This window comes from Falco naumanni, chromosome 9, assembly GCF_017639655.2.
Source record: "Falco naumanni isolate bFalNau1 chromosome 9, bFalNau1.pat, whole genome shotgun sequence".
Lineage (NCBI taxonomy): Eukaryota > Metazoa > Chordata > Aves > Falconiformes > Falconidae > Falco > Falco naumanni.
In genome coordinates, this window is record NC_054062.1 from 20,857,784 (window position 1) to 20,883,800 (window position 26,017).

Consider the following 26,017-nt stretch of genomic DNA (forward strand, 5'->3'; position numbering starts at 1 on the left):
CAATGAGCAGTGCATGACATGCTAACTTTTTAATTAGGAATTGAAGGTTCCTGATGCTTTGTGATGCTTGACCCAAATGCCTGACTAATTTAAAATATTAATTTAGTTTAATGAGCTAATTTACTACCTGTGATAAGGGAAAAATGCCAGTGTAGAACTATACAGCAACATAAATTAGAAAACACATGCTAGAAGAAAAACACCTTTCTACAGGGATGATTGCCTGAAGAAAACTGCCTGCTGTTGTTTATTTTCAAGTTGAACCGCTGAATTTAATTCAAAGAAGTGACCCTTCAGAGGCATAATAATTTTTAATGTTTATGTCAAGTATCTTCTGGTCTCTTCAGCAACTCTTCTCGAATATCAAGGAGTAGAAGTTCAACTACAGATGTACGGGAGGCTGCATACCACCACCACAGTAAATTCATTAGAGCAGGAAATACACAGTCGAGAGGTAACAATGAATTAAAAACATAATTGAACATGCCCATGTGAGAAGTCACAACTGAAGTGACTCACCCAAATACTACCATGTACAAAATAATGAAAAACAGATAGTTAAAATTTTGCATAAAGCTCTGTGGCCACAAAAATGCTTGGACCAGCATAATTAAAGGGATAAAGCTGGGGCAGAAACACTTCCCTTGCCAACATTTACCTCTTCCATATCTGTGAAATGAGGTCTTAATGCAATATTAACAAAACCAAACATTCTGCTTCCCTGCATTTGTAGTTGCCAGTTTCTAGACTGACTCAATACTATCCCTTCCCGTTTTTTTCCTCCTCACCTCCAAAATCCACACAGGACCATCAGTATGAATGAGCACAGTTTTCTATTAAAATTAGCTGAAGCATAGTGAAGATGACACACATCTGTTTTAGGGAAGTATTGCCAAGTTATTTATCAGAAACAAAACCCTAGGAGATTTGTTACCAGTTGAACAACACCTCCCACTAACAAGGACATTTTGCCCTCTTTCTGTGCTTTGAAGCTGTTCAAATTTGCCCCAGACTATGTAATACTTTTTTCTTTTGCAAGTGAAGACGTGGACAAAACACAGTTAGGCAAATAAACTTCCTATTCTTGAGACACAAGCTGAATGTTTCACGCAAGCTACTTTTACTTTCAGCAATGACAACTCCTTGCAACTTAATCAAAGGAATAGCAATCACAGCCTAGCAGGCTATGTTTTCTAGAGCATCCATGTTGGAAAATGATGTAAGAAAAGGTTCACTGCTGAGGAAAGAAGAATCTGCAGAGAAGGACCAATGTATTTGCACTTAGCATGCATCAATTTGATTTTACGTGTTTCTAACAGAAAGAACATGAAGTGACTTGATTCTCAGTCTGCCTCTATGGTATCAGACTAGTTTCTAAGGAAACAAGGAGAATCCGAGGCAACAAGATTTCTGCATTTGTGCTGCTTTCTGTAGCAAACACAGCATCGGCTGCAGAAGGTGCATGAAGCAAAATCCCTCCAAGCCAATTAAGGAATTGAATCTTGAGCATCCTGAACTAGCAATTTAACCAGCAACCTCACTGGTGAAGCACACCCATCTATTCAAGGAGGGAGAGCACAGAGGTGTGAGGAGGATGCACACCCACTCATCACCAGTACCAGTCTTCCTCTCTCAACAGTAGTGCAGGAAGAAACACTAAAAATAAACTGTAATACAGTTGGCACTTAATATAATCTGCTTGTTCATGCATGCCGCAGTTCCTCTGTGACTTTTAAAAAGAAAATCTGACTGCCCACATCTTGTGGTATCTTTTTCAGAGGGAAAGCAAATTTTTAACTAGTGAGGCAGCAAGAATCTTCTTTCCAAGAACTCAAAGCAGACCAGGTAAAGGGTGCTGATTTTCAGGAGCTTCCACACGATGAACTCCAACTAGGTTTCCTTGCCACCATGAGCACTGGACTTTGGAGAGGCTCACCCCAAGCCTCCCTGCCAGTCGGGCTGGTGGCACAGGGCTGCTTTAGATGATGTCCTTGTCTGGTGCTGCACCCTATGTGCAAAGATTGCATTCAGGATGCAGACAGACCCAAGGACAGCTACATCAGGTAACCACACAATCAGGTCCTCCAGGCCAAAATAATCAGAATTCTTTGGAGAATTTAAAACTTCAGAGGTACACGGTGCACTTCTGAAACTCTGAAATGAAACATTCCTTCTAGCAACCAGTCACATAACCCACTGCTTAGCAATGGAGGTTGCACGTGTGTATGTGTCTGCAAGAAGCAAAACAAGTTGCGTTATCCATCATCCTCACGACACAGCAAGACAGTTTCTCTCTGGGTATATATGGGATTTTAAAGAAAAAAGTTATCTTAAATTCGCATTTCAAAATAAATCCAGTTTTCCTTTATGTTCAATAAAAACTGGACTGTGAATTGAAAATGAAGTTTTCCTAAAGCAGTTTCAATATGGGTGTTCAAGCGAGGCTAATTTAACTCGAAAGAGAACACTCCCCAGTTTGCATAGTCCTGTGTTGGTTTGGGCAGGGACAATTCTTTTTGCACTGCTGTCTACTTTTCAGAAGGAAAATGCCAATGCACCTCAAAAAAATCAGTATTAAAAACCTACTTCCCAAAGTCTTTGCCTGAAGGGCAGCAGTCCAGAGATACAGCCCAGGGCTGAACCCCCCAATACATTACCACCAGGCCAGGATACTATTTCACTGCAGAAAGCACATCAATACCCATCTCTATCTATAAATCAGCAGAATCTATTTTAGGCACGAAAGCGTCAAAATAAATCCTTCTGACCAACCTCCCAAATTAATTATGCAAATGCTGTATGAAAGTGCACAGATCATTATTACTTAAATTATTAAACCCCTGCACAGATACTCTGAAAGGGAAAAAATAAACGCCTAGTTATACACATTGAATAATCCAGATAACAGCCTGTCACATGCATCACTCAATGCAAATCAGAATGATGGTTTTAGCTGTAAACACAATGTGGAAACATCAAATAACTATTTCATGTTTGGCAAGAACACTCTTGTGTTTAAGATACCATTCTGTATTCAATGGGTTATATATATTTTTAACTTTTCTTCCTGACAAGTTTCAAAGCCTTTCCTTACAAAACATACCCTGTAACATATTCCAATATAGGTGAATAATCATATTGCCCCTAACAGAAGAACACTGCTGCTTCCAGACTTGCTAAAAACACTAGAAGCAACAATACTTTGTTTACTGCATTATTGTCATTCAAGCAAAGCATGATTGCTTATATATTCAAAATGACCATAAAGAAAGGCTGTACTCAAAAATTCCTGTGCTGAGGGGCACTCAACACTTCCAAGAAAGGAAGAAAGGCATACTTGCTGTGGGTAACTAACACCTGTCATGAAAATAAGTCCCCAAGACTCACTCCAGACATGTTTAGCAGGTAGGATTTTCTTCATTTCAAACTATGTCTTTCCAACACAGCAAGCAAACCATGCAGGCATTGAGAGACTTGAAAGGAAGGGACAAAACTGAACAGGTAGAAGTAGATGAGAAGGCCCAGGTTAGACATGCTAGGGAAGCAGCAGGAACGATTGCCATCCCCTTCATGCCTGGTACTAGAGAAATTCCTTATACCCACTGTCCATGCCATAAAGCCAAATTCCAGTATGTGTTAAAACACATTTCAAGACAATGTTATTAAGGGGAGATTTAATGAAACAGTTCTACAACTCAAGAACTTTAGGCTATCAGTTGGAAAAGCACAAATTAAGAATTTCAGCTACTGTCATCGTGTAGCCACTACATCAGATATAAATGCAACAAGAATGTCTATCTGCTGTATGGCACAGCAGTTTTTGCTTCCCCCCCAGGCTTTGCTTTCTAAGACCTTTTGCTACTTACATGTAAAACACAAGATACTAAATTTCACGTTGAGATTATACTAGTTTTAAGGTATGAAGAAATTCTATAAAAATATCAATAAAGGAAAATAAATGCACAACTTCTTAAAGACACAGCTGGAATAGATTTAGGGGTCAGTCCAATGAAAGTACTGCTGCTGCACATTTTCGCCTGGTTGGATCACCACATTGAGACAAAGACAGATCCTGTCAGATATTGCTGCAATAGCTATAACAAAGTTTACTGATGAAATCCTTATTTGTCATTCACGATAGGGATTCCAGTTTTCCAAAGGGGAAAAGAAAAAAACCACCCAGGACCATTAAAACTATACACAAGTGTTACAGTCAGTTTACAGAAGATGCAAACAAGAACAAAACTCAAATTTACTTACATTCAGAAGACAAATCCCTATATTGATTAATGCCTGGACCACGCAAAGCTTCAGAAGATTGCTCAATTATTTTAACTTATTTTGCCACCAAAAGAAAAAGCAAAATTCTTACATTCCAACTCTGGAAGAGAACTTCATTTCACAATACAAAGGTCAAGATTTCTCAAAAATAGAAGTTATCAGTGTATAAGATTAACCTTTCTTTCCCCCTCAGAAATCAAGGCTTGTTTTCTTTTTTCTCAGTTGATATGGAACATTATTTGCAACTTCGTCAAACTGACTCACTTCCGCAGGCTCCTCCAGCACACTTCTATCAAAGCCCTTCTGGGAGGAGATTATTTTTCCTCTTTCAAAACTGTAAGTTGAACGATACTCAAGTGCACAGTTAGAATAGTACTAGTGTGTATTATTGCTATGCAAAAAGGATGCTATTTAGTTTTATATGTTCCTCCCTCAAGAATGGAAGGAGGAGATGTCATTTGGTCTCAATTCCCCCTTCCCAGGTCTTGCAAAGCTAAATCAAACCATGCCATCTTCCTCCTCACCTCTCAGTAGTTGCCTTTCAAACATCCTCAGCTTTGGCTAAGGACATTTATTGTAGACACTTCAATGCCTTCAAAAAAATTTCTTTAAAAAATGAGAAGAAACATATACTGATCAAACAGAGTGCTACAAAAAGTGGTGATTCAAGACTGCATAAGATATATGTCAAAGATCAGCAGAATTAATACAAGTCCCAGTTTAAAATAAAACAGTACTGCAGAAGCATAAGATTTCCTGAGCATGTGCACTTCAGTAAATTTGCACAAGCCCCTACTATCTTTGCAACTCATTTGCTTCCACTGCTAAAACTGCTAAACTCAAGAAAAAATAGTCACTTTTATATTCTGTTTCTACAACACTTCCACATTAAGAACTTGTGCATCAAATGCAGTTAGAAAGAGAGCAAAGCTGGGATAGAATTTGTATCTTCAATTTGAGTGCAACTGTTGAATGTTTTAATGATTCAAGTCTAATCTCGAGGTTTTACCTAAGCTTCTTTTATTTGCTTTTTTATAGTAACATTTGCCTATTCAGATTGGGTTTGGAAATCAAGACATCACTTAACACACCATTCATATTCACCTCTCACTATATACACAGCTATCCGCTCCTTCCTCATTTGCTGTTACATTCAACAAGCTTTTGTTGCTTGCTCTATTTCTGTTCAGCAAAATACACATCTTTGTATCAAAACAACTGTAACTGCTTGATGAACACCTTAAAATTGCAAGTTGTAATACATAACATCTCATGAAGTTTCTCCTGAGATTGCATCAACCTACAGGCTTACTAGCAAAGTGCAGTTATGTTTCTCTTTTCCTGTTTTACCATCCCCCCTCCTCCTTTTTCAAGCAAGATTATTCTCATCCTTAGAAAGAGGAAGTCATTAAGTTCAAAATGTTTATGCTAAATGAAAACATACATATTGCCATCGCTGCTATTCACTGACTATTGGGTGGTCTCTATCTGAATCCACCTTCTGATCAGGCAAATGCTTTCCTTGAAGAAAATATCAAAACACAGACTCAGAGATCAAGGACTGGAAAGGTATGAACCATCAGCTATTATAATTACTGTTCAGGATTTTTATTTATTTTTGTTTTTAAAAGACTTTAACATACTGAAAACAGATGTTTGGGATGTTTTTGTGGGTAAGTACTTAAATAAATATTTTCCCCAAATTGTTTCAGAAATTGACTAGTGCTGTACATTTCTTGGGATGAGGTCAGCAATATGCATTAGTGCAGCACCTCTGTTGCAGTAATTAGAATGGGGTTTTGTGCCAGAGTGTTTGAAGAGGGAAATTAATAGCCCACTGGCATCCTACACTGATAACCTTCAGAGCACTGTCTGCAACTGCCTGTGATCAGTGTCTCCAACATGCCAACTTCTGGTCATACTGTTCTTATTCATAAACTCCTGAACCATTTCAAATTTCCTCTTAAATTTGATAAGCATTTAAAAAAACCCAACCATCTTCAGCTTAGTACTTTGATAATAATACATTAATGGGTGGTCCACAAGAGCTTCCCATACACAGAACATCTGACTATAATGTTCCTTAAAATAAAAAATAAAATAAAAAAAAAAATCCATCACTTCTGCTTTAAATTTATTGTCATACTAATCCCAGTTTACTATGGCTTGCTTTTTGCAGATATAAATTAGATTCCAGGAGAAATTAAATTCCAGTCCATCAGCACAGATTTTCAATTGCTTTTTTCAACACTGTCTGTCCTTAGTACAGGAAAATGTACTTCCTCCCAACCTCAAAGTTTTAATTATTCAATAATATTTGAAAGAAGTGAAGAACTCTCTTCTGAGAAGAGAGCTGCAAAACAGTTCCTCAGTAATCATGAGCACTTTCAGGAAACCTGAATGCTCCTCCAGCACATCCACTTGCTTCCCGTGAACAACCAGCGTTCAGAATTATCTAGTGAGGTCTTCCAAAGTGCTGAGAACATGGTTTCTGTGCATTTTGATGTTCTATGAATCACCAAGAACAGAACATGAAGCCAAGAAACAGTAAAACATGTGTATGTACGAACAACAAGTAAGAGCTGCTAAGAGTAATATTAGACCTACCAAAATATATCCTGAACATATCAGGAAGACACCGACAGGAACTTGCACATTATGCCACTTCCACATGAGACTCTTTACTTTTGTTTGGACCCACAGATCAATATGAATGTCAGGAATTAATAAAGCTAGCAGTACAGATCGCCCCCCCAGAGACCAGCCACATCTGTTCAGCAATGCCAAGCTGCCAGCTGGATAGAGTCCCAAAAGCCTTTAAAGGGTCATCATGCACAGCGAAAACTTGTACTGAGCTAAAAACCTTTTAGCCTAGCAACTAAAAAGGTAATAGGTATTCTGTTAATTACATTAATCACTTAAGTCATGTTTAGCTTTATTAATTAGGATGCCTAATTTTAAAAGGTGAAACAGCCACAGTATTTAAATTCCTGTTTTGCTCTGGTATTGCAACAAAGATCTATTATAAATCACTGCCATTCTCAGGACTAAATAAAAAAAAAAGTTATGCTGCTAACAGATAAGCTAATGAGTTAACATTTGACAAGTCAAAGAAAGTATTACTTGTTGAATACTGCCTATTCTAAGCAACTTCAATGTATTAATAATAAATTTAAAAAAATTAAAGATGAAAGACACCCTGGATCTCAGAAGAGACCATTTAACCACACAAGGATATTTAAATCTAAGTACAAATTGTCAAAAAGTCCTTTCCTTGTGAACATTTGATCAGAGCCTGTTAAGGAAAGAAATAAACCCTAGACGTAAATGACATTTGCCTCCCTCCCCAGTATGTCCGTCACTAAAGCACAAGGCCTTGCAGGGCATAAAATTGCCCATCAAGATTTTGACACAAGAAGCAATTTCTGAAATAACTGTCTGCTGGCCTACATGGAAACCAATCCTTCCAAATATCTCAGAATGGAGGAGTACAGTTTCAACTGTACTGTTTCATCTAGAGGGTTTTTTCCACAGCTGCAGGTGGCCCAACTTTCATGTGGGAAAGACACGGATGACACCTTTAAATAGGGCAGGCACATGCTGAAGAGATCTGTTGTTCAGGATTACAACAGCTGAAACCCCACTGTAGCTCCCCCTGCTCCGAGGGAATCACAGCCTGATACTCTCTTTATTACAGGAAATCATGCCTCTGATGTTCACAAGGTATTTCCAATTCTTATCTTTCAGCTGTTTCCCAAGTTGAACCCAAAAGATGAATCCAGGCTGGACTTCTTCACAAGCCCCACAGACAGCTTGTTTTGTAAGCAAAAGAAGTCACTTGCAAGAGCATAACTACGATCAACCTGCTGAAATTGGTCTGAACAATTCACGTGAACAACTGGTGTGCAGCTTATTTTATTAAAAACAAATAATTACTCTCAAATTTTACTCATAGCAGTGAGCTATGACCTGTAGTACCAGGGGTTTGCTACCAGTCTTAAAAAGCACCATGTCCGTGAAGGTTTGTTGCTGTGCAGTACTGCTCTTTCTGACCCCATGCAACGCTTCAGTACTACCAGCGTCGCAGGGCCATTACAAGATGTGGGACACTACCAATGAAGGCCGCCTGGAATTATTAGCCACCATTCAATTAGCAATTCAGCTATTCATTTTATATCCCTTTAAGCAGGGCTTATTAACCACACTACACAGTAACGCGGACTGGCCATCTGGAAACACAGATGTCATCTGCTCACCTTTGTAATCTGTTGGAAGGTTTTTCAGATGAAGTCGTATTTCATCTTGTGGTGCTATATAAATAAACAAAGTATTATACACAATAATTTTTATCTGACTGGGGTTATGTCATATGATTTGCTTTCTTTATGAAAGAAAACACATACATAAAGTGTAACCAGATGCTGTTGGCAGAGAATCGATTTAATACGGACTCATTTCTAAAAACGTGATTACAGATGTGGCCTACATCTTGAACCCAATGTTTAGGGAAAAATTCTCTAGGTCTAATCATTTCACTCGTCTTCTATATTTTCTCTAAGCCTCTTAACTCACAAAAAATGTTTCCTAGAACTAAAAAAGTTTACACCCTCCCCTTTCACACATCCACCATGAAAGTAATTCAAGCATACCCTTATCAAAGAAAAGCTGAACGTGTATGTTACTGAGGAAACACTGCTTTGTAGTGGCTCATTGCTATACCAGCTGTGAAAAGGCAACATTGCAGGTTAGAACTAAGTCTAGACTGAGCTTCTTTACTACAAACAATGCTTACCTGGGCCTGTACCTGACCTTGGAATTTGATTTTCAAAGAACAAAACCAGTTACTACAACTCTGCTCACAGGACTCGGGAAACTGAAGATTAGACAAGTTCATAGTTATATGAATAGAGAATCCAATGTTTAAGAAAAATTATCTCTATATATGCAATCATTTTACTATCACTCTCCATTCATGCTCATATGAAATAAAACAAACCCCAAAATGGTTCATGGTTACTGAGGTTATTGCCTTGTTAATGTTTTTATCAAAGGAACTAAAATCTTGAAACTAGGTTAGGTAACTAACCGTGACATCACTTAAAATCAACAGTTGAAAGAAAACAATCCCCTTCCTCAAATTCTCTTTTGATGAAACCTTTGAAAAATAAAACTAAATAACTCTGAAAGAGTACATCACCACTTATGAGCACCTACATTTATTGGTAAAGCTCAGGTATTTGATTAATCTAGATTATCTTTTCCAAGCAAGGTGTTAAAAAGGTCATACAAAATGATGGAAAAGTTGAAGAATAAAAATCAAAACAGGGAAAAGTCCTATTTCACCTAATAAATAGTGTCAGGTGATGTGAAGAGAGTTTCAATTTTAAAATCCTCTCACAACTAGCCAATTTCTAATCAGACACATAACTGTATTTGCTTCTGAGGTCAGGAAAATCAGACTATTAGATTTTTTCACTGTTTAAAATGTTCCAAGCAACCTTTAACAGGAACTTTAAACACCTGTCAAATCTGAATTAAGCATAATTTTCAACAGGATTAAATATATATATACAAATATAGTTGTATAAACACTGTCTTTAGTGGTGGAATCAGATTGATTTGAGGTGCAGTTAGACCTAACTGCTTGCTCAGAAAGGAAACTTTGGTGAGGATGGACAAACAAGGCAATCTGTGCCTTGGCAAGCAAAGCACTTGTTTCTGCTCCCTGAGGGAAAGGTTATTTCAGCAAGAGAGGCTGCTGGAGCGTCCGAGTGTCAAGGCTCAGCTATGCTCTCACCCAAGTGTTTCCAGGTGTTTCAGTCAGGGTGGGCGATGCAGGTGGGCAGCTCTGCCCACATACAGTCTAGCTACACAGTACCTAAAAATTACTTCCAAAATTCAATTGCTATAGCCTCAATTAAAAAGAATAGGCCTGCTGGGTAGGTGCACTTACCTACTATTTGTAACAAAAGCCTTGCTAGCAAAGCTTTTTCTTCAAATATCAAAATATTCTCAAATAGGGGTTTCTTTTATTTGACTCATTCTGAAGCCTACCTATGTATGGGAGATAGGAGAAACAAACGAGGTTGTGTGTGCATTTGTTTGTTTTCTTAATAAGGAAGACAAATTGAACTGCTTGAGAACGCAAAACATACAGGTGGTTTCCAGACACATTAAAAAATCTATGGCAAAACCTTCATTCATTTGGTAGGTGCCAACTATTTCACATAAAGGGTTTCACTGTCCCCAGAAAGGGTGAACATCAGCAGCTGTCACATCAGTATGGGATAAAATACATTTCAAGGAGAAAGATAACATACTGCAGCATTTACACAGCTTGTATTAAAAGGTAATAATAATCATCATCATGATCTTGCAACCCGAGTCCTTCCTGAAGTTAAGCCGATAGGCAGACGTGATATTTCAATATGACAGCAATCAAATAATGAGCTGAGAACCACAGAATTTTTATCTGGATGTTATTGGCATGGAGTTGAGAGGACCCACAGATCCAGGCCCCACCACACAAAGAATTTGTATGCAGGCATAATAACCTAAGTGTACTATTCCCTACTCGACTGGGGCACCTTAATTAGCCAGTCAAGCCTGAGCTTTGCCTTGTTTTAAGGCTTCCGGCATCCACAGAGATTTCTCCAAAAAGCAATTCAAAGCAGGAATGTGATTAAAGGGAAAGCCTCAGCTGGCTGAGCTGAGCGGTGTGAATACCTCCTGCCTTTCCACTTCCTTATGGACCAAGCCAAAGAAAGATGTTGTGGCTCAAAAGAAAGTCTCAGTAGCTGTGGAACTGAGTCCATTACAAATCCCCCCACCGCCACCCCAGGAGATGCTACAAGGAAATCACTGTATCTCACAACCAAGTGAGTTCTACTTTTCTGCTTTTATAACCCACCTGATCTATACTAAAATATACTAAAGAGAGCACTCTAGAAGTGGCACAGTTGCACAATTTTGGTCAAGTCTATGACAATTCAGTTTACCACAAAGAGCAAACAACTAGAAGATCAGATCCTCTTACATTAAATACAGTCACTCAGACCTCTCAAGAAACTTAATTTCATACAGCTGCAAGATAAATAAATAATTTGAAGATGTCGACTGTAATCTTTCACGTTTTTCACACTGAGTTACACAACCTTGCAACCCTCAAAATCCACAGGTTCCTGTAGATGACTATGATTTTACAACTCATCCATACTCACCTCGCCTCTGGTCAGAAATGGACATTGCAATAAGTTTCTGGACAGACAAATCCTACTTTTACAAATGCCTTAATAATTTAGGTACTTCAGGGCAAACTTTTTTCTTTCTTATGTAATACCCGTTGCTGTAATCCACAGAAATATTTCCAAAATATTTATCCTTGGGGCAATATGTAGTTTTACCCGTTCTGTCAGCTTTCTTTTCTCATCAAGCAGAATCCACATGCATATTATAGTAAAAAAAAAAAAAAAAAAAGAGACTAAAAATGCCATGTTAATTTGACTGTAATGAACAGTGCCAATACACTGCAAGTGCTAATCTTAAACTTTTTGCTCCATGAGGCAACCAGTTTTCATCTTCTGAATTGCCAGATTATTAGTAACTGTAAGGGCTTTCATTTTTACCAGAGAGGGGCTTCTAACATGGGTAGGAAGGGCATAAGAATAGGAAAGGAGTTAAAGACATGCAGCTGAACCTGAATAAGAGAAAGAGCATTAGGGAAGTTTCTCCCAGTTTTCTATGGATAAAGAAGTGGATAAGGTATGTTGAAGAGCATGTGCAGAAATAGATGGGGAGAGGAAAGCATTTTGTGTATTGGATACGATTCAGTTGTTGCACCCAGTTTCACCAATGCGCACTGACACAGAAGTTATTGAGAACAACAAGGGATGAAAAATACCCCCAAAACATTCTAAAGGAATTAGAAGGCCATCAAAATGATGACTACAGTTTTTACTTCAGCAGCTTTACTGTGATATCTATTAGTTTGTAAATGTCAAAGCTAATACCATCTTTTTTCCTCCTCTGTCCTTGAGAAGTATCTGCAGAAAACTGCAGTACTGCACACTCTCTACCCTGAGAGACCAAGATTCTGGCATAACAGAGGCAGCGAGAAACAGATTCAGCATCATTCCTCTTCTGGCAGCACTCAACATCAGAAAGAGAAAACCACGAGCACACTCTATGTTCATACTTCACACTGTATTTCTGGCTGAGAGGCACAATCATTTATTTATAGAACCTCTCAGCAAATTTGTTTGCATCCTGAAGCATGTTTTAATGATTCTATCCCTATTTTAGCATATTATAATCACTAATATTTTATAGATGTGGCAGAAGACGAAAGATACCATTATCAGCTAGCAGACAGTTGCAGCAAGTCAGAGGCAACAGCAACGAAGGTCAGGTACTCACCGTGCCAGAAAGCTGCACTGCTTCTCACTAAGCACGAGCTGAACACTTGGAACAAGGCTTCAGGAACCTCAGGCACAGCCAGGTCTATTATACTGGCTTCAGTTACAGTCCTTTCAGTGACTCTGGATGTCTCCTGTTGAATTTACTGCTGTAATGGCATTTGTGTCAAGGAGACTTCCTGAGTGAGCCAGAATTCAGGATAAATGCACGAAGATAGGATACAGAGATTAAAAGTACTGCCCAAGTTGTCTGCTATTGGTCTTTTCTTACTTCAGGCACTCAAGCTGCCTCAGTTTTAAACTCTGCTCAAAGCAAATGAACAAATGCCAGTAAAAAGTTTGATGGAAAACCCAACATCAGCCAAATCTGGCATTGTTTGTTTCACTTATATAGAACCATTATGTCCGGTCCTTGGATCCTCTTTATTATACCCTCATTTCCCCTGACTGAAGAAACCTCTGTAACAGAAAACCCTCAGGAGCCATAATTTAACAAAGACAGCATCCAAACTTTATACAATAGCCATATGAATGAAGCCAGTAATCTGGGTATGGTTAGAGTTTAAAAAAAAATATCCAATGGACAAAATTAAAAACTACATTTGATAATAAATCTTTTTATGAGTAAGCTTAATACTCTTCCTCTTGGCACAAGAATGTAATACTGTGTTCCTTGCCAAGGAACAGAAAGCAACAGAAAACCCACACAGAACAAGAACCTTAAGAAATGGAGTAAACATCAGATACAGATAGTATTTTCAAAAAGTTTTACTTTTTTTTTTTTTTCATATGGCCTACATCTCATTAACCAAAACTTTTTAAGAATACCAGTGCTCAAAAAGAGTCTTCAAAAAGACAGCAGAAGTCAGAGCCAAACCAGGGCTGGGTAAGACAAGACAATTGCATTGCAATTACTAACAAGCTCCTCTACATGCTTTACTATTAGGAGAAAGCAACAGCCTACACATGTGCAAGCATGGCAGTCACACACAGAAAGATCCTGGGCTGATAGAGTATACATACAACTTTTTTCCTGCAGAAATCAAATGGCTGAGAACCCAAAACTACCAAGCTTATGTGAGGATGGTGTTTTCACGCAACCCAAGGCACCACTGTCTTGACGATGTGAACAAGAGCAGAAGTGCTGCTACTCCTGTCGGTGCATTTAAAAGGTGCCCAATAAACAAGCTCTCTCTGAAGCCATTGTGGCTAATGACATTTAAAATTGAGGGGCTCTGGTTTGGTTCATCTAACACCGAAATGCTACCAACAGAAAACAAGTTCACGCTGGGGGCAATATGTGCAACTCTCAAAGTAATTTTCGAAAGCTCTTTCTGTTGAAGTCAGTATCAGGTTGTCCAACACGCTGACACAGCCAGAGCTGTTATTTTTAAACACAGCCATAGTCTATTTAACTAAAGCATCTTTACTCTGACTCAGCCAGTATTACTTTGATAAGACTCCTTAAGCATCTACGCTGAAGCCTGCATATCACATCAAACAATGAAAATATGAACTTTTGAAGAGGATGCTTCATCACAGCTAGGAAAAAAGGAAAAGAAAGAGGTCCAGGAAAAAGCTAGGAGGACCCAGCACTGAAGACCATGAAGTGCTATCTGCAGAACAGCTATACACACTGCGAATTTGTATCATTCACCACCTGCACAGACACTAACTGGAACAATTTCAGTCAACCTAAACAGCAAACAGCTTTCTGCTGTTGGAAACTCAGCATTACACTTCTAAAACAATTCTTCTGCAAAATCTGTGGATAGCAACACACGTCATTTAACTGATGAAAAACATGGATAGACAGAGAAGACAGGCAATACCATTTTCAAAGACATGTAAGAGACTGCAAGTTACAGGTAAACAACATCCTGGGAGGCAGGCTGAGCTGTACTAGACAACTCATTTGTATATGGTTTTCCTTAATGTAATCCTTACTTATTTATATATGAAGTTGTCTTGTAAACATATGTATAAGTTCATTACGAGAACCAAGTGCAACCACATCCTTTCCTCTCACCAAAGAAATAATTTGTTCTATACGTTCATGAACATACAGACACTGTGGTCTATCTAACGCAATGAAGTTCTCTTACGGCAATATTTAGCTGCCATTTCTTATGCATAACTATGAAATCAAACCAAAAAATAAGAAAAGGAGTGGTACATACACATTGTTCAGTAGTGAAAATCTTTTTATTTTAGAATACAAAATTTATATATGTGCATTTTGTATATATGTGTTATATATGTGCAGGTATACTGCAGGCTCTGGAGACAAGGGAAGGCTGTTAGAGAAAGCAACCCCAAGCACCCAACACCTTCATACCACCCAGGACTGTCACCCACTGGCAGCCCCATGGAGCTGGGGATATGGGTGTGTGACGTGGGAGCCAAAGAGCAGCTCAGCCCAGCGTGCTGAGACGCTTTTAATAAAAATAGTTTCAAAGTTTACACAGTTTCTCCAAAACATTGTGTTTATCCCAAAGAGTCTTGCTTTAAACAACTGTTCCCCCTCAGATTTTGAGGATACTGGGACAATAGGGGGAACCTTGTAACCCAGTGGCTGCCACATTGTATCTCAAACCCTAGAGAAACAGCTTTCTCATTCTTACTTTCCTACAAACAAGTCCCCTTGCAGAAGGCTCAAGTAACAAACACCTTCCACTTACATTTCTGAACTCCTGGTACTGCAGGTGGGATGCTGCAGAGCTGTCACCACTGAAGGATTAAGGGACAGGAGACAACCTGAAGCTCGACACTGACAGTCCCCCATCTCCCTATCCCCCTCTTTCCCCACAGGTTCTCACCAGTGCCTTCAACACCTCACAACCTCCCTAGCGCTCAGCCAAACCTGTCTTGAGCTAAGCCAAATTATTTAAGAGAGTTAATGCAGAAAGGGTGGGGAGAGGAGGTATTCTGCTGCAATTCACAGTGACTTGCATAAGATCAGCAATTAGCAGAGCTTAGACAAGAGAGTATGAGGCAGGGCCACATGGCCAGGAGGAAAGAGCAGGATATCCCCTTTAGCTTGGTTGCAACATACAACCCAAATATTTCAATCAGATGGAAATCGGAGTCCTAGAGAAGAGTGACTAAAGAGATTATTATATTTATTGGAACAGTGACATGCAGACTTCTTACTTGACTGGGTTCTTAAATAGGATTACAGGGCTTTAATTTGTTTCTTTTAATTGGTTCTGGAGAGAGTAACCCAAAAACAGTTTAGGGAGGGTGGAATAACCTTGGAGGGAGTATACTACACTAAGCCATATGAGCCATAATAGCTTCCCCAGCACAAATATATGCTAGTACACATTCTTCAAGTTAACTAATAAACAGAAAAGTAATAAAAAAGAATTACTTACACTGTGCATTTGCACATTGTAACCAGTAATTCTGTAGCTTTAATTTCATCTTTGAACTAGCAGTTATTGACAAGTAACGGTGGCAGCAGTGTATATTACAGAAGGCGTAAACAAATGACCTTTATCTAACTTTAATAAAGTAATAAAGGACAGACTTCTTTAACTTTCTTCAAAGAGATTTTTATAGCTAACTACCAGCAGGGTGTGGACTGAAGCTAAAAACTTTGAAATAGGTCCCTGTGAAATCTGAAACCAAAATACAGCAAAGGTCACCTCTCTGTGAAGAACCGTCTTGTCTGTATGTATACTATAAGCAAAGCTCTGTTAGCTCAGCCTCAGTAATAATGTAATTCAATTTACCCCCTGGGAATAGCAACAACATCAAGTTTCTACTACAAAGATAAATTTACTGCACACAATACCTGTTACTATACATTTGCAGCATGTTTGATAGTAGCCAGACACCAGCATTACACGGTATACCTCAAGCTATTTTTCCTTGTTAAAGGCTATCCCAGGTTATAAATGTGACATTGTTATTCTCACTCCCACTATTAACTAATTCTTTTTAGTCAACGCTGCACATAGAGTCTTATGCAACATACTAGCCAATATTAATAGGAAAGGAAGAAATACATCGAATTTGGAAAATTTACTATTCCCCCTCCCCAAGGAGAAGTTTTCAACCCTTTTCACCAAGGAAACATAATTTTTCCAGTGGAGAGACAGGATCTCCTAACACAAGTATTGGGACAGTAAGACTACTATACTTTGTCCATCTTATGGGCTCCTGTGAAACAGTTCACAGACCCAAGCTTAGAGACAAGAGCCATATAGCAACTCAGGTTCTTGAAATAGTTGCCCATATGAACATTACTCTGCAGATACACAGGGACTAGCAGTCTACTCTTCCAGCTATAGGAAAAGGCCAGGCAGCTGAAGCTGCTGGCACTGGAACCACTGGGTGAGCCTGGGCTCCTGCTTGCCTTGCCTACAGAGCAGAGCGCTCCTACCTCCTGCACCTCAGAGCTCCCTTTTTCTCTGAGTTATGTCATGTGTATTTGCCAACTGAGGAGAACTTTGGCAATCTTCACATCTAAGCAAATATTTCACAAGGAGTAGGACTGAGATGTTGACTGCCCTTGCTGGAGGATGCTTCTTGGGTGTAGAAGACATCCCCATCTCCATTGGTCTCTTTGGGTTTATTGTGGAAGAGATGGTATCTTGATCCAGGCAACTGGAGACTTTCAGACAAGATATTTTAAAGGATACAGGATCCCACCTGGCAATAATTAAAAGTCATTTGATTTGATTAGAAGCACTGATATGCTATAAACCACTGGCATTAGGAATGGCAAGAAAAAGAACATTTTCTGCTGACCAGACAGCAAAAGTTTCCATTTTGAATGTTGCAGAGCTTGAAGCAGTCTGAAATCCAGCCCTTAACAAGGAGCTGTCTCAGGGCATGTAAAATTAGGGACACTACTGTTTAAATGCATCTAAGCTTGAGCAAATGCACACAAAGAAGAGCATAACATGTACACAACAACCATTAAAAGAGGAAGTAGTATTTCAGTTTTCTCCCCAAGTGCTTGGCTCACAGGAAAACCTCTGATGTAAAAAGGGAACCCACACTGCCCCTCTGCCACCTAAGGGCAAATTATGCAGGCACCTATAAAAAAAACCTCCTGATGTTTTACAGCTTAAACACTTTATATAGTTAAACTGAGTTGTCTTGAGTTCACATGCTTTATGTTATTTGATATGTTTTAACTAAGACGCTACCTGGATTCATTCCAAGATATTTATTTTTTTTAAACTAACCTGTTTTTGAGTACAGACTCACTCATGCTAGCACTACACAGATGTATTCAATCTCTTTGCATGCTGCAAAACTATTTAAACAAAGTTCAAAACAGAGTAAAAAAAGGAAGGGGTACCTGACTGCCAGACCACTGGGTCTGGTTTGGGGATTTTTTAAAATTTATTTTAGAAACCCACAAATTTCAATGCATTTGCAAGCTGTTCTGCGCATTTCTTATTTTTTGCCCAATACCAGACCCATGATTTTGATTGGGTTGATAAAGAACAAGCCAAACATATGAAGAGAGCTTTGCTGGTTACAGGCATACTTTGCTTTACAAAACATTGTACTAGCTATTAGAAAAATGAATTTGTGATACACGCTTTAATTTCTCAGCTGCTCAGGATTAAATCTTTGCAATAAAAATATTTATGAAAATTTGACTGAGTGATCTACTTTGGACACTTTGTCTTGGAGGATGGAGTTTTTTGTTCCAAATCATGCAAACGCATGCTCTCAACTGTGTCACTCCAGTCCTTAAGCCATTTAACATAGAACATGCACGTGTCCCTTGAATGCCAAGTCAGCTACACGTCAAAGACAAATAGCTCTGGATAGTCAACCCATAACAATCAGAACCAGTAAGAAACCTAATTTGTATTCAGTGTTATGCCCATTGATGGGAATAGGAAAAGAAAAAAAAAAAATCAACACATACCCACAATTCTTTCACAACCTCAATTTTAGGACTAAGAAAATCATACAACCCTTGGCCTGAAAATACAAAGTTTGCCCTAAGAGGCAACAGCTTCCATTTAGTAAATGAACTAAAGACCATGAATGTCTTTGCTTTCTGCTTTCAACCCTGACAGCTGGGTCAGAAAAAAATTTGAGTCACCAGAAAAGTTTTGCCTTTGCATACACTTTCAGAGAAATAGACATTTAAAGAAAGACAGCTGCTATTGAAAGCCAGAAATTGTACAGATTAACTGTGAAAACTACAATTACTCCTTAACTGGGTATTTAGTGCAATGCTTCATGTGCAATTAAGAACTGAAACAAGATGATGGGCTTGTTGTGGGCACTATCACAATTTAATCACCATAACAGAAATATCTATTTGACTAGTCATTTATTATGACAGTAATACTACCTCAGAAGGGCTAATGCTGTAGTCCATTAACACAGGGGTACCAAGTATTAATTTTATACACAGCCTCTTGCACCCTAAGTTTCAGCACCACCACAGAAATTCCAGATAATACAGCTGAAAACAATCATAAGAGAATACTTGATCTTACCCTCCACAGGCTACTATACCATGAAACTCCAAATAAAGTTTGTATGTTCTGAGAATGTGTTTGGTTTTGGACACACAGCAAATACAGAAGGTTGTCTGGTGTGTAACAACAATTGGTATATTAAAAGAGAGATGGTTCAAATTGTGTTTTACTCCTGCTTTAGCAGTGACCAGGAGCCTGGAGAAGTTGTTATGCAACACATTAGCACTCCTAAAAACAGCTGCCTATCCAAGTCAGGAAAACAAAGGTACTTGTGAGGTCACTACTTCTGTGTCATTGTATTCTAGACAGAGCTGGATGCACTGCCTAGTATTGTCTGCTGTTTCCGTCCCAAAATCCTATTTTCAATTTCACCTAATTTTGAATGTGTTAGGCTGAAGGTTGCCTCTGCTAAGCGTCTGCTAGATCAGAAACATCTGCGACAAAACACTTCTACTCTTCTTGACACAAGGGCTCATAAGTATGTTTTCCAATGCCATAGTTTAATTTTCATTTTTAAATCAAAGATATTTTCTTTGGAAAGCACTACCCAGCTTTCAAATACTCAACTTTATGGCCTTACTGATGCTCTTTATAAATACAGGTTTTTTGTATATAAATCCATAAAGACTAAAATGTTATATGGGTTGCTAAGGAAGTTCTGGAATACTGGATTATGTGAAAAAAACAACTTATGTTAATATAAGTTGGCTGAGTTCAGAGAGATTGCTGATAATTTTCATTGATTTAGCAATCTGAATCGGACAACTTCAGTACCAAATAATTTCCCCAGCATTCTGTCAGGACTTCTACAGCTGCCAAAATAAGCATTTCTTCAACAAAAGCCAGTCCATGGTGGTGGCGGGCAGGGTGGGGGTGGGGAGCAGAGGGGAATATTTCAATTTTTTTTCCCTTTCTTGTTTTTACTGTATTAGAAAAAGTAAAACAAGCTTTATCCAATAAGTAAGCTTTCTATTTTGCACTCTGTCGTTAGAAGGACATGCACACGAACACTTGGTTAAGCAGTAAGCATCCTGCTTTCAGAACTGACATTTATTGTGCATCTGCAAACACAAGATGCAGATCCAACTGGCCTCTAAATTATGTTGCATTTAATGTAATAGCTACAGATGACACGCATAGGAATGCTTGTTTTCAACAAAAAAAAAAACCCACATCTTGAAATAATTAAATACATGCAACAACAAAAAAAAGTTTGAGACCAATTGTTACAGGTATAGATAAAGACAACAAGCACAGACTTTCAAAGCAATTCAATAGAATCCTCTTACTTTGACCAACACAGCAGATAGTTCAGCTCTTGGCTGAAGTGCCAGCTACCGTTAACACAAACACTGTGCTAGGTACTCATTCAGGGCAGTGCAGCAACAGTAAGAGCAGCAGTAAGCTGCCAACAACTCTACGGTATTCAGAATTGCCACATACTTTAGCTGAAGAAATAACTTCAGGAGGTTCCGACTGCACAAGGGAAAAAGGTTTTACCAGCTGCTAGGTGCTGCGGGTCAAGAAAACAGAATACGAAAAGCTACAAAGCAAGCTAGAGCTCTCACACCAGTTTGCCATTTACTGATCTTCACCTCAACCTGCTAACTGGCATGAAAACTAGCTACCGCATTGATGTCACTAGGATTTTAACACATTAAACAATACAAGGCAAGGAAAGAGTTTCTTCCTAGTCAAGACCAGAACAGTTTAAGAGACTGCAACAATGAATGAAGGCTGTTAAAATATTTCCTTAATTAGCACTTTGTAATAGCTGAGTGCATCCTTATTAAGCAGAACTGATATTACTATCATAAGACACATACTACATTTAACATGCTCCCAAAGTTGTAACTAAATAGATACCTACACCACATTTACCAAACTCTGAAGATCCAGGGAGGGGAAAACCAACCAGGAGCTATCCTGCTTACACTGATGTTTGAAGCTATCAAGCCTTCTTTCACTAACTTTTCAATTAATCGGAAGAAAATTCTCAACCTTTTAGTAGTAAACCTTTTCCAGTTTACTGATGATTTTTAAGTGACAATGCCCCATAGCCTAGATTAAGAACACGCCATAACTAAAGACACTTTCCTACCTAAACAAATTTATTATAATTGGTTTGTTTGTTTTAACTAATAATCCAGACCACAAATTATCCACAAAACAGCCATGTATTTGCAAGGGTATCTTTAGAAGAAATGTCTCAAAATCTCATTTGTGATGATGCACAATGACTTGTGTTATCTTGAATATGGAAAAGAAACAAAAGTGTTTCCCCATATGCCAAGTGACTCAAAGTTAATATAGAAAGCAGAGCAGACTGTGGCAAACAGATCTAACATTAACACACAATGAGTAAGTTACTGCTTGTTCCCTAAGGGAAGTTTTATTCATCTTCATCTGCCAAAAAATGCTACACAAAAGACAACTACCCTCCATGAACCCTACCAGAAGCCACACCACCATCTACTACCATCTCTCATATTGCAACCGGCATTTCAAAACATAACTTGCAGAAAAGCCCATGATGTAACAGGAAGTAATGTTATTAAATACTATAGATTGCATTCTTTCAAGTCAATACCAAAACAATGACCAACCCAGTTTCTGAAACAGCAGCACTGCAAAAATTGATTTACAAGGGACATAATAGCCAAAGGTTGCTATGGCTGCTAAAGTTACAGGACATTTTTTAAAGAAACAAAATTTTAATACAGTTTAAAAAAAAAGCTAGCAAAGGCAATTTTATGCACCAGCTCAAAGTCACACAAGTTATTTTCCTAAATTAATTTTTTTTAAAAAAAAAACATTATCATCCCAACACCACCCAAAGCATGGCAAGGATGTTTGTTGCAGTTTTAACCAGCAGCAATGATTTTAACAATAGAAAAAGTAGCAGCCTTCTGCCTTCTTTCACTTCAATTTTTGATCTGTAAAACACTCCACTTACAAAAGGAAACAAACTAACATTAGCCTGTCTTAAAATATTTTTCATCTCTTACAGGTTAATAATATCTGCTGATTTTCATGGCAATAATGTCTTATGCCAAGTCACCTGGCCTGTAACAAGTTGAGCCTGAACAAAAGCAGGCAGCCCCGTATGCAATGTCACCTCTAACATCACATGCAACAGGGACAGTTCCAGCACAGTTACACTGAACCCAGCTCGGTTCATCTAGCCCTGTCAAACAACTGATGCATAACCAGCAAATGGTCAACAGCACAGAGCTGCAGTACACCTCGCTGACTGACAATGAAGCACTCCCATTCACCCAGACTGCTCAAGTCCACCCACAGTCTACTCCACAAGCAACGCAAAGTCTCTGGCAGGAGAAGCACCACCTGCACCTCCAAACAGAGGGCTAAATGGTCATGGTGGACATGACAGCCTCATTGCACCACCCTAAAATCACCACTTCCTTAAATAAAAATGTCAGCTGCCTCAATCCTCAGGCAAAAGTCAAGGATAATGACTGATTTAACCAAGAGACCATTAAATCCCCAGATATCCTAAAGCGTAGCAGCACTCCATCTATTGGTCAAGAATTAAGGACGTGCTTAATCATCATCATGCACTAACCTCAATCATTTAACACTCAGCCTCTAAACAGCCAACCCCTTCCTCCCTGCTTATGACTTCACATTCTGCCAGCGAAAACTAAATGCAAGTAATAATGTATCACTGAAAGTGTTAACATGACAATTTCTATAAACTAAAACCGGTATACGCTATTAATCACACAATTATGATGTTGTTTCATTAATGAGCACATGCACTCTTTACTCAAAGTAGCATTGAGAAGCTTGTCTGATAACGGCTGAAGAGCCCACAGCATTCCCAGGGTTCACACCTTCTTTCCCTGTAAGTACTGGATGCCACCAAGGAAGCTCGAATGAGGACTTCACATGCCATTTCCAGCCAGGCCACTTATGTGGCAGGGTGTGCAGACCAGAGAACTCCATGGTGTAAGCGAGATGCCAGCAAACCCTGGCAAGGAGGTGAAAGGGAGCCTTTCACAGCAGATCTGCTGCCAAAGCAGCCACATGCAGAACTGCCCCAGCTCACGCTGCTCTCCTGCAAAGCCACCGCCACCTCTTCCCAGCAGATCACACACAGATGCATGTCTGCCGCACCTGTGCTTTATTCCAGTCACCAGCAACTGGACCAGGAGGCAGGTGAGACAGCCTTGAAGCTGCTCCAGGCATGCCAAAGCCCTTTTTTAAAGGCTGAGGTCGCAATCATCAGATCCATTCCTCCAGTACCAAAGCTGATTTAAGCAGCAACTTCTCCCACACAATTAGTAATTCAGCAACTTCATACATTCATACTTTTATAACCCTTGGCCAAGTATTTTTTTCCCAGATATTCATTGCCATTGAGTTTATCTATTTGTTTTAAAACTTAATTCCTCCACACAGTGGCACCATACAAGATGAGGCACAATCCTACACGTTTTTCCTCTGCCTGGTACCACACCACTTCCCTCCAGACATGAGTTGAGGACCCATGGATGAAAACGAGCAGATTCAGCCTCAACCTGCCCGTAACATAACGATGCTGAGAAGACAGAAACAGAAGCAACCCACCTCCGTGACCAGCTGCAGCAGTTGCTGCTTTTGAGGTGTGCTCTACCCTCCTTACAGAGCCAGTCCGAGGCTTCCTGTGAAAATCACATCGTTCGGCCGCGCAGACCCTGCCTGCTTGCCCTGAAGTCCAGGATGAACACCAACTGATAAACCCACTCCGAACTCCTATTTTTTTTTTTTTTTTTAAATACAAGATGAAAATCATCATGGGGCAAGACCAAAACCGAGGCACAAACTCCCGAAAGGCCCATCACAACCCTCGTTTCTTGCAGTCTAAAGTTCACGGCTGCGATTGTAAATTTCATCCTGGCTTAACAGAAACGCACAACGAAAATCATCCCGGGGCACTAACAAAACACGGGGCGGCGGGACCGGCGGGACACCCCGAGGCAGCGGCGGTGGGTGCGCGGTGCCGGGACCAGCGGGACCCCCGAGCGATGCCCCGCACGGCGGTGGGTGCGCGGTGCCGGGACCGGAATGCGTGTCCCTGCGGGAAACCGCATTCCTGGGCTCCCCGCACCACTGCCGAGGTGGATCAAGGTGGAGCCCCGCGCGATGAAACACACAAAAAAGCCTAAAGAATATAAAATTTTTTCAGAAGTTTTCGGAGACTCACAGGGAGTCCGGAGCCTTGCGGCGGACCGAGGGCAATCCATAATTACAGTAATGACTTCCAAGGTTTTATTTGATTAGCAGAGTTTCCGAGAAGACGCGCATTATTTAAAGCCCTGTCCTTTGCAGCTCAGCGCCGAGGCAGAAAGACGGCACTGCAGCATCTCCCCCGGCCGGCGGGCTGGCGTATGCCCACGCACAAGTTCCCCCTTCGCCCTACGGCGGCCGCCGCCCCCCTCCGCCGACCCAGCCCGCTGCCAGCCGCGGCCCCGCGCTACTCCGCAGCCCCGAGGCGGCCGAGGGAACCGGGGGGAGCGCGCCAGGCCTCCCGCCGCCGCCCGCCCCCCCGCCCCCAGCGGTGGCAACGGTTCGGCCGCAGCCTCGCAGCGGCCGCTGCCGCCCGCGTTCAGGCGGGAAACGGACAGATCCGCCGCTCCTCTCCGCCGCACCGCGGGAGCGTTACCTCAGCGGGCCCGCGCCTTTGTGCTTCAGTCCATCCCTCTCCGCCGGGCGGCGGGAGCCCCAGCACCACCGCGGCGAGCGGGCGGGGAAAGGGGCGGCACACTATGTGGCAGGAAGGGACACCTGGGCTCCTCCCCCCGCGCCCGCCCGCCAGCCGCGGCTCACTATCTGGCAACGAGCGGGGGGCTCGATCGCCGCCTCTCCCTGCCGCCCCTCGCCCAAGCTTGAGGCCGGGGGAGGGTGAGGAGGGCCGGCGGGCCGCCCTCCTTCACCTCCCCCCAAACTTGGCCGAGGGGTGGCGGCACCATCGGCGTCCTCCGCCCTGGCCGCCCTCCATTGTTGTCCCCGGCCCAACTCTCCGCGCCTCGGCTGCGGCCGTACCTGCAGTGCGGGGCGGGCAACGTCGCCCGCCGCCGGCGGGGCATCCTCCGGGGGGCGGTTATCCCTGAGGGGCCATGGCGGGCGGGCTCTGGCCTGCGGAGACGGACCGCGTAACGCCCGGCGCACAGCCGAGCTGGTGGTGGTGGGGAACGAAATGAGGTGTATGTGGGAACAATGAAGAAAAAAAACCCACCCCAAACCAAAAAAGGACCTGTTTTGGAGTGAAATTCTGAGAGATTTACACGGTCCTTGGGCCCGAAAGGCAGCAGAAGGCTTCTCCAGATGGCTTGTGCTGCTGAGGAGAAGGCTCTTGCGCCATCCGTGGGGAGAAAGCCGCCCCGGGCTTAAAAAAGCTGCATGAAATGCAAAACTCATTTTGGCAATAGCTGTCCGGGTTTTGTTTTTTTGGTTTGGGTTTTTTTTTTTTTTTTTGGCTTTCTGTAATTGTTCTGCTTTGCAGCTGAAATCATCTCTGTCTTGGTTCCCCACCCAAAGTTACTGGTTTTTTGGTTTCAGGGCTGGTTTGCTTACATCTGGGTGGCTCTGACCAGCCGTTTGAAGTTACAGAAGCAGTGGGTGATAGTCGTCCTTTGCATGCAATGAAGCCTGTATTTTAGTCATATTTTTAATTATTTCTAAAACTCGGAAGTTGTCTAAAATATCCTTGAAAGGGCTTAAAGTTCCCTTTGAACTCAGCAATATTGCTTAGAGGTGTAAAATTATTCACACATTTAACTTCATTTAGGTTCGGGGACAAAACCTTTTAATTCTGTGTACTGCTTGCTTTTAAAGAGCCCCTTGGGGACTGTG

General features: G+C 40.7%; 1 protein-coding gene across 4 annotated transcripts in view; it reads right to left on the reverse strand.

Moving 5' to 3' along the window:
- ADD3 (adducin 3) overlaps positions 1–25,230 on the reverse strand; it is a 103,824-nt gene extending 78,594 nt beyond the window's left edge. For 2 of the 4 annotated variants that reach the window (XM_040605658.1, XM_040605654.1), the window contains exon 1: positions 24,828–24,937. The gene's annotated coding sequence lies outside the window, so the exon portion shown is untranslated. Of the gene's footprint in view, positions 1–24,827; positions 24,938–25,207 lie in introns of those variants that run through there. The other 2 variants (XM_040605656.1, XM_040605657.1) reach the window with 2 other exon arrangements.
- Between the last annotated feature and the right edge of the window lie 787 nt (positions 25,231–26,017).